The following is a 9,981-nucleotide window of genomic DNA, read 5'->3' as shown; positions in this document are numbered from 1 at the left end:
TTTATGCCCAAGCAGCTTTCTTTCAAATGTTCATTGCAGTGAGCCATTGGTCTGGTTTGAAGCCTCTGACTTCTGCTATACTGTCATTACTGGATCTTCACCCCTCAGATCCTGCTGTTGCCCTGTGTCATGGAGACCCTGCAGTTTTGGAACTATGGGACCAGCTCTTTCACAGGCTCCAGTAGTTCATAAATGAGGTGAGTGTTGTGGTGGGTCACTTAGAACCCTGGATCTGGGCCTGGGTGGAAGCTGAGTTGGTCAGCCCTCCTGTTCACCAGAACCACCAGAGTAAACTCTCCTGCTTTGTACAGGCAGGGGATGGGGCCAGTTCTCCTGTGCTCACACTCTGGGGACCTTGAATCACAATGACAAGCATGGCAATATATTCCTAAAGGTGGAATAGTGGCCCTCTTTTCTTGATGGTAACCAGCAGCTCTCTAACTAAACTCAAGGCCCACTTAAACAGGAAGAAAGTCATGACTGGTACTGGAAACCTAATCAACCACTTGAGTCTTAGAGGAGAACCTACTACCATCATTTACCAAACTAGCATAATTTGTAATTGCATTTGAAATACTTAACTCTTATATGTACAGCTAATAGCTCTTGTTCCTCATCAAAGCTTTTCTGTGTAGCAGACAGACTGTCACAGAAAACTACAGCTGGTCAAAACAGAGTAACTGACTGAGGAGGGGCACTTAGCCCCCAATGATACATCCTCAACAGAGATTTTACACTTACCATGGGGAATATCTTGCAAGATTGGGCAGAAGAGCCAGGGTATATGTTCAAATAACTTGTTATCGTTGAGCAATATCACCATTGCACACATGAAAGTAGAGTGGCAAGAGTCTGGGGAGAGATATAGATCTTGTCTTCATCAGCACCATAAATATGGTTTAATACCAAAGGGCAAGGTAAACTGAGAAGAAAGACATAGATTTATAGTGTGTTCAAACTGACTGCTGAACTCATGCATACTCAAATCAATCTATTGTTCATGTAGGTGTTTGGTTTAGTATCCTAGTTAGTCTTCATTGTGAACTTGATGGGACAGATAGACGTTGTGCAGGATGGTAATGCATACCTCTGGGTATGCCTTTGAGGATATTTTCAGGGTCAACTAGATTATGAGAGCTCAAACCTGATCAACAATAGATTTAAAAATTGAATAGACTATTGTTAGGAGGTAGTAGAACTTGGTAATGTGCCATTTGGTTGGAGAAAATGGGTTTGCGGTGGTGAGCCTTTGAAGGGTCTATAATGTTTCTGGCACTTTCTTTAGCCTCTTGCTGATTTCAGAACTCACAATGAAGTTAGAAGTTCTGCTCCACTGTAATCTCTGACTCAATAGAGGTCCAGAAGCCAGGGAGCAAGATGACCATGAACTGAAGTTACTGAGACTATATAAGCAGAAGAAACCTTTCTTCCTTTGAAAAGACATCTCCCACTGTTTATCACAGCAACAAAGCCTGACTAGTAGCAATCTTAAACTCAGCATACCCAAGTAGTTCCTGTGTATGTTTCCTCATATGTATGCATCTATTTTTGACAATGTTCATTTTCATCTTATTTGTATGAGTCAGCATATCTCACTGGACCTAGAACTCACTAATTCAGCTAGACTGGCTGACCACAAAGTCTTCAGGACCCTCCCAAGTATGTCCCAGAGCTGGGATTGTAAGCATGAACTGTTGCCACACTGAGATTTTTCACATGAATACTGGTGATGAAACTTGGGTCTTCAAGCCTATGTCCCATGCCACACCTTTCAACTCTTTCATCAAATTGCTGGATGATCTTAGTGGTAATTTGTTTCTAGAATCATGGAGAAAAACATGAAGAATCCTTGACCTCACATACCTATGTACAAACTGCAAGAGAAACTGTTGAGAACTAGAACTGATTGCCTTCACTCCTCTGTTCCCAGCTCATCATCTCAGGGATAGTCATGCCTGAGGCATGAGAAATTGCCACGGATATGCCTTGGAATCATTGGCATATTGGGTAATAATCATTCCTATACTCTAAACTCAAGAATGTCTCCCTGGTCCTTAAGAATAGAAAATGTAATACTTATAATGAGCCTCTAAACCCCAGAATGACTTTGTCCTTGGCAGCTGTTGGACTCCATATTAGTTAAGGTCTCCTAAGATTTATCCATGGGAGATATAGCTGATATATGCCCATATCTCTTTATTATGTGTATCTATACTAGTTCACATAGATATACATCTATATACAGATACACACAAAGAGCCTCGACAGGTCAGGAGATTTATGTGAGGCACTGGCTTAGCTAAATGGTGGAGGCAAAAAAGTCCTGAGATATGCTATCTGCAGTTGGGAGAACTAGAAAAAACTAGGCTTCAGTCCAAACCAGGTATCTCAGGTATCTCAGGGCTAGAGATGGCTGTTCTGAGTAAAGCAGGAATCTACCATCCTTCTGTTCCTCTGGGATCCTTCACAGATTAGATGATGCTTATCCCATCTGTGAGGGCATTTCTTTTGTTTATGCACCTAAATGCTAACCTTTGCATCAAAGGCTATTGTAGACATACCAAAAAGGGTGCTCATGGGACATGTTGACAGCTCTTAGCCCAGTCAAGTTAATACATAAAAAGGGTGACCATGAACTTGCACATGCGTTTACTTGTACAGCTCTTATGTCTCTGTGTTATACTTCACTCCAGCCATGGTTTTGCCTTAGGACTTGGGCACTTCTTGTTTCTTCTTATTTGATGTTCTTTTCTTACAAGCCTTCCTGGCTTGTTTTCCTAGCTCCCTCAAATATGTGTTCAAATACTGGCCCCCTAAGTCTGCATCGATTTCATCATAGTATATATTTTTTTCTGAAGTACACATACTTTTAATCTAGTATATAGCCATCTATTTTTATTTTCTATATTCCATTGCCAGACCATAAGCTTTTGAAGATTAAGGACATTTGCATGTTTTATTTACAAATGAATTTCAAAGAGCTAGAGTAGGAACAAAACAGGAAAACAATAGCTTTTTGGTTTGTTTTCTAAAGAGAGATAGAAAGAAGGTGAAGGATGGGCAAGGAGGTGGGGGAGGACCTGAGAGAAAACAGAGGGGAAACCATAACAAATTATTCTCTCTCTCTCCCCCTCTCTCCTCCCCCTACTCTCTCTCTCTCTCTCTCTCTCTCTCTCTCTCTCTCTCTCTCTCTCTCTCACACACACACACATACACACACATTCCTAACAGATAAATGCTTTTTCCTTTATTGGTCCTAAAGAATTAAAAACTCATCTGTTAAATCTTTATTTTTATTCTATATCTATGAAAACATTTGACAGTTGTGTTCAACAATAGGCCATTTTTGTGGATAGGGCAGAGTCAAAGTTCTTGCTCTCTCATTTGTAGTTCTTGAGCCATTAGGAAATGCCCACCTCCTCCCTTGGATGGGTCTTTGGCCAATCCAGTTTCTTGAAGAGACTGATGTTGATAGCACAGTTGAGAAGATGAATACATTTGTAGAGTGTCACCTGGTTTCTGGGGAGCTGATAACAGAGAGCATTTGTTTTCCTTGTCCTTTTCTTGTCCATTTACTCTCAAAGCCAGTGTGAACATAAGCAGAGGGCAGTTCTTACTCTGAGAGTTGGACCACCTCAGTCTGCCAGGCATTGATTTTATATATTCTATCACAGAAAGATATATTTGTCCATGGGCCATCCCACCATAAATACCATTCTTTTTCACTCAGGCTAATATCAAATGTTGGGCATTCTCAGTAGAATTTGAATGGAAGGTGTACTTAACCTTTGGGAATATACCCAATTTCAAGTCTCCATTTCAATACTTATACCAGAAACTGTCTTTTGGCAAGAGAATCTCAAAGCTTTGATTTGATGGTTGTAGACCTCCATGCTTGTGTCTCTGATACTCAAAGGATGAACAGGTGAGTCACCAGCTAAGAAGGACTTTGACATCACAACATAGCAGTTTACTCAGCATCACAACTGCCCCCTCAGCATTTCTGTGAAGTGCAACAGTGGCATAACTTTAAAGATGCCTCAGCTTTATCCTCCTTTATCCATGAAACATTTATCAAATTCTAACACTCTGTCATTTTCTCCTAAGTGTTAGAGACAAGAACAATGGGAGCAGTAGACAGTAGAGGGGACAGCTGAAGGAATAATCACAATACCATTTTCTTCCGAGAAGCATGTATTCTGCCAGGGACTTTATGGATATTAATTCATGATATGGAGGATCTAGAGATAGCTTTATTTATACATATCTGGGATTCTATCTAACCAGGACTTATTTATTTATTGTTTGCTTGTTTGCTTGTTTTTTCATGGTGGGAATGGGGTAAATGTTAGTTAGGTCCAGTACTGTTAGTGTTCAACATTGGCCAGTTAACTAAGAAGCCTAAAGTGTTTTTCCTGGAATATTAGGAAATAGCAGTCACCTCTTATGATGCCTCTAGTTAGGAACCTAGGTTAGAGAATGGTGACTAGTCCTTGGGAAGGGGGCATAGCTTATTCACAGGAGGATAAAAGTTATATTACCAAGAAAAGATTTGTTTCCTCATTGACTACACTGTCCCTATTGCTCTGTAAGAAACAAGTTCTAGTTTTAGCACAATTGCGTCAATTTGAAAAAAAAATATACTTTTTGCTGGTGGCTGAGTTAAGAGTAGAGCATCTTCTCTTTGGGTTCATACCATCTCTCTGGTTTGTAGTTTTGAGCTGACATTAATGTATGTCTAGGTTCCCAAAATACAAGAGGGTTGAATTTTTTTTTTTTTCTGTATAGCTAGGATGTCCGTAGCTTGCAAGCTGAGCAGCAGGGAGCACCCAACTGGCAGAGTCAGCTGAGAAGTCTAGGAAGTAAGCATTCTATATTTGAGAGAGTAAAGGAGTGAGGAAATGATATAGTCTGTGGGGTCCGGTCTTCCCCAAGACTCACACTGTAGCACTCTTCACTGCAGCTATTATGGCTGAAATGGTCCCACAGGCTCGTGTGTTAATGATAGTTTCTCAGCTTGTGGTGTTACTCTGAGTGGTGATAAAACCTTCAGGAAATGGAGTAAAATGGTAGAAGTGAACCATTGGAGGTGGGTCTTTGAAAGTTACAGTCTGGTCCCTGGCTCTGCACCCTGCTAATAATCACTGTCATACACACATCCCTCGTCACCACTCCTGCCCCATGGTTTGGATCTCTCTTCCATGTTTTCCTTGCTAGTATGGGATTACAACTTTGGAAATCTTAGGCCAAAATAAATATTTTCTCCCTTATGTTGTTTCTGTCAGGTACTGGAGTCTCAGTGATGTGAAAGGGACAAAGCAGAAGCCCAAGAGGACAAGTGAATCAAAATACATCACAGTTTCTGTGCATCTTTGCTTTATGCAGGATACACTTCCCTTTATTCCCCAACAACTCCATAAGCTCCCACTGTAGACCCATCACAGTGTCACATGCTGAGTCTGATGACAAATAGAACCAGATGGGGTTCTTGGCATCACTGAACAACATTCTAGCAAAAGGAATGGAAAATAAATAAGCATGAGTATGAACAAGAACGGCATCTTGTACATATTCTAGGAAGGAAATAAAGCAAGTGACGAGCACAGCTTAGGTGTTTTTAGGAGACTGCACAGGAAAGGCATCCTTTAGATTGAGATCTGACCAATGAGTAGGAGCCAGCACAGGGGACAGAAGGGTAGACAGCAAGGTGCCAAGGACAGAACCCAAAGTTCAGAGCAGTGCTGCTTAACTTGGCTGTACTTAGTCTTGGATGAAATGAGATTTTCTAGGGAGCATTAGAATGTTTGGTACTTGGAGAGGCTGCCATGGATGCACCAGGGAGAGCACACTGTGCTTGGGATGGTGTGAATATAGAAGAATGCTCTTGGAAGAGGTAAACCAAGGGGGACCATTCAGCATCACTTAAGACCATGGGAGACTTTTAAAGAATTTTGATTTTGATCTCACTCAGTGAACTAAATGTATTATTCATCTCTACCATTGTGTTCTCCCTCTCTCCCTCCCTCCCGTTTTGCTCCCCCCCCCCCGTGTGTGTGTGTGTGTGTGTGTGTGTGTGTGTGTGTGTGTGTTTGTGTGCATGAACCAGGGAAAACTGGAAAACAGTGGATGCACAAATGAGAGACAGCCTCATTTCTCCCCATCCTGCCTAAGAGGAGAAAAGTATTATGATGTAGGCATAAGATGTTTCCTACAGATTCAGATATTGCCTTGGTAGTCAAATGAAAGACTTTCAGGAAATGACTAGACTGCAAGGGTTCTCACCTGATCAATGAATTGCTGCTCTTCAATTGATTCCTAAATACTGCCTTTTTGAAGTGTGGTAGAAAGTAGAAAGTGAGGTCAAGGTAGAAAAAGTGGGTCCCTTGGGTGTTCCCTGAAAGCTGCATCTCATCCCTTACTGCTGTGCCTTCTTTGCTTCCTGGCCGCCATGATGTAAGCAGATCTTCCGCATCATGTTCTTCTGCCCTGGATTTCTGCCTTACCACAGAGACAAGCAAACTACTGAGACTTGACTAAACTTTCCAGAATTCTGAGGCAAAATAAAATTGTTTCTCTTGGTTATATCATATAGTGATTTGAAAAAAATCCAGGCACTGTCACCTGTCATAAGGAAGCTTTGGATCCTAAAGTCAAGGCAGCCCTTGAAGCTTAAATGACAGATGGGATTTCCTGATTTCCCTCCTCACTTAATAAGTACAATTGGGGGGATAAATTTTATCAAAATACATTATATGCATGTATTAAATTCTCAGGGTTAACAAATTGAGGCACCTGGAATGTCCAGGTTACCAAGAGATCACAGAGACTTCTTGAAGACTGAATGAAGTGTGGAATGTACTCTTCAGGAAGCAGAATGAATGAGAAGGGCCCTCTTGACTTTCTACAGAAATGTCATGTCACCAGAAAGCTATAGTCTTTCACATTACACACATGTGTTTCACTGTTCTGTGGAGTATATTAAGATACATGAATTTCACCCCAAATTTACTGAGTTAGATCCGTACTTCCATGGGTTCCCCAGGTTGGAAAAATTTCTGTCATTGGTTGAATATACCAACCCAAAATTCATATGCTAGCATATTAATTCCCAGTGCTATGATGTGGAAAGGTGGACTGTTGAGAAGGTTATCAGTTTAATGGGTTAAGGGCACTGTTTGTGTGTGTCGAGCTGACTAAAGTCTATCACATCAACAAAAATTAAATTAGAATTAAAATTAGCACTGGAGAGAATACGATCTTGCTGTGATCGACCTGGCCATGCAATTTTTGTTTTTAAAGAGGATTGTGGGAAGAATTTGGAGCTTAGGGTTGGAAGAGCCACTGAGTGTTCAAAGCCTACTGCACTTTCCTGTGGGAGCTTGCAATAGAAGAATGTTGAGAGAAATTTAGATTGAGACCTGGCTTGAAGTTTCAGAAGCAAGCAAAAACTTGATGAGGGCTGTCCATGTGATGTATTTTAATTAAAAATTTGTGGGTTTTAGTAATCTGAAGCTCATTGAAGAAAACTTCCTGGGAAGTATATCCTCAGGTTCAGAATACAAGCTGTGGTCTAGAGGGACTAAGGCTGTATTTTTTCTTAAACTTAGCAATGTGCAAGAGTTTCCCTCATGGTACTGATTCTGGTGGCATGGAAGCTTCAGGGTTGAAGGGGTCATAGAGAAAGCTCACACTTGTTACCGTGTGGAAAATTTGAAGTCCATGAAGAGAGGCCAGGAAGCTATTGGAGAAAGTATAGCTTCAGAAATAGTAGAGACTCCAGCATGCTTGAGATACCCAGACTGTGTCATAACCACTAAAGAGAGTGTCAAGTGTGGAATGAAGCTGGCCTGGCCCTACTAGACAAGCTGTATTTGTTGTAGATATAAGACCTGGAGAAATAGTGCAACCCAAGCAATCCAGAGCCCAGAAGATTGATTCTCAGATGCCTTACAGGAGCTGATGAGATGTTGATTTATACTGCTGGATGTTAGTTTTTGTTTGACTTGATTTGATTGTAACTGTTTCCTCATTCTTCCTTCTTGGGATAGAATGTATATAAATTATTTTTATTTTATAGGAGCCTATATGTGAGAAATATATATTTTGGACTTTTAAAGAGATGCTGAATGTTTTAAAGAGACTAGATTTGTGTTAAAATTCAAAAGATTGTGAGACTTTAAAAGTGGGAGAGAGTGGTTTATATTGTGATAATATTGATGTGAGATCTTGAGGGATAAACAAGAAAGGAGAGATTATAGTTTGATAGTGGTATGTTTGTATGTCAAATTGTTTAGTTTTTTTGTTAACTTCACACAAGCTAGAGCCATCTTAGGAAAGGCAATGTCAAATGAGGAATTTCCCCCAGATTGTCCTGCAGGCAAGTCTGTGAGGTGAGATCAGGTCTCTGTGGGCAGCAACACTCCTAGGAAAGCAGTCCTTGGTTGTAAAGGAAAGCAAACTGACCAATCACTGAGAGCAAGCATTCTTTCATGGCCTCTGTTTCAGTTCCTGCCTCCACATTCCTGCCTTGACTTTCTGATTTGGTTTCCCAGATGATGGACTGAAAGCAACAAGCCAAACAACACCTTCCCACCTCATCCATCCTCTTTTTAGTGAGTGCATTTGTCACAGCAACAGAGAAGCAAACTGAGATGCCATGGACTAGTGGGTTAGTTCTCTTAGAAGCAGATTTCTTACAACAGAATGAACTCAACAACCCCCTACCATATCTGTCTTTCCAATTAGGTGACAGAGGCACTTTCATATCTTGATTTATTAAGACACATTTGTACTACATATTTTAGAAAGGAATGCACTCACTCACATGTAATTAATGGTTTAATAATACACGCTATAATGGTTTGTTTATTTCAAGTTCATTCTCACCCCAGCCCAGATTATCATGGAGGAATATAAAGTTGATACAGGCAGACACCAATGAGACTCAGCATCTCAAGAAGCTCCAGTACTCAGATTTCGGAAGAATGCAAGGCATGGTGGCAGGAGAAGCACAGATAACATACATCTCAGAAATGTCTCTGAGCCCCTGAGCAGACGGGTGAGACTGAGCTCTGGAATGAATGGCTGCCTTATTGTCCTCTGTTCCCTTAAAAAACTCTAGCTGGAGATCAGACATGGAGCAGTTTTTTAAAAAGATGTTAGCTCACCGCTGTCTCAGATCACCAGCTTTCTGAATAAAGCATAACCTAAAGATTTTATTCTTTTCTCCATTCATCTCTTTGATGACAGGCAGAATAGGCTTTGGTTTCTTTGGTTATAGATTTTGGAAATCCAGTCCCACCAGGACAGCTTCAGGACTCTCCAATAAGTTACTGAGTTAATGAGAAGCCTCAATTGCTGCCTGGACAGGGAGTGCCTGGGAATATACCTTCGACTGTGACTTCACTTGAAGACTAGTCTTCCTTTGCTCTCCTGAACTCTCTTTGCTCATTCACCTACAGATTGACTCCCCAAGCTGTCTCATTTGGTTCCTAAGCTTAAGACTTATCTGGCCTCCAGTTTTAAAAGTTTCTTTCTTTCTTTCCTTTCTTCCTTCTTTCTTTCTTTCTTTCTTTCTTTCTTTCTTTCTTTCTTTCTTTCTTTCTTTCTTTTCTTTCTTTCTTTTGTTCCTATTCCAAGGTTATTGTCTTTGTGGCCTTTTGTTTGAAGGTACCTTTCTGTTATGCCCTGTTCTGTATGGTTTATTTCACGACTCTGATTGTTAGAATGGATGACACAGCTTCAACTCCTGTTAGTAGTCCCTTGGGGATATGTTCTTGTAAATTGATCTGATTATACCTATGCAGCAATGAAAAAAAAGTAGCTGTTTTCTATATTCTCAAGTTCCCCAGGAAAGCAAATGCCTTTTGTAGCTCAAACATTAGTTATATAACTAACATAAAGATTTTTGGTTCCCAAATACCCACGGAAGGAGTTGCAGAGATTAACTATGGAGCAGGGACTGAAGGAAGGGCAAGCCAG

The 9,981-nt window shown here is 40.7% G+C and overlaps 1 long non-coding RNA gene across 6 annotated transcripts in view; it reads left to right on the top strand.

Moving 5' to 3' along the window:
* Positions 1 to 9,981, top strand: part of LOC116100900 — a 38,583-nt gene that overhangs the window by 18,050 nt on the left and 10,552 nt on the right. For 4 of the 6 annotated variants that reach the window (XR_004122723.1, XR_004122721.1, XR_004122719.1 and 1 more), the window contains one exon: positions 40 to 197. This is a non-coding gene — a long non-coding RNA (uncharacterized LOC116100900). The remainder of the gene's footprint in view (positions 1 to 39; positions 198 to 9,981) is intronic. The other 2 variants (XR_004122722.1, XR_004122724.1) reach the window with 1 other exon arrangement.

The sequence above is a fragment of the Mastomys coucha genome, unplaced genomic scaffold (genome assembly GCF_008632895.1).
Source record: "Mastomys coucha isolate ucsf_1 unplaced genomic scaffold, UCSF_Mcou_1 pScaffold21, whole genome shotgun sequence".
In the NCBI taxonomy this organism is placed as follows: Eukaryota; Metazoa; Chordata; class Mammalia; order Rodentia; family Muridae; genus Mastomys; species Mastomys coucha.
Note: the sequence above shows the minus strand (reverse complement) of the source record. Positions and strands in the feature narration are given on the sequence as shown.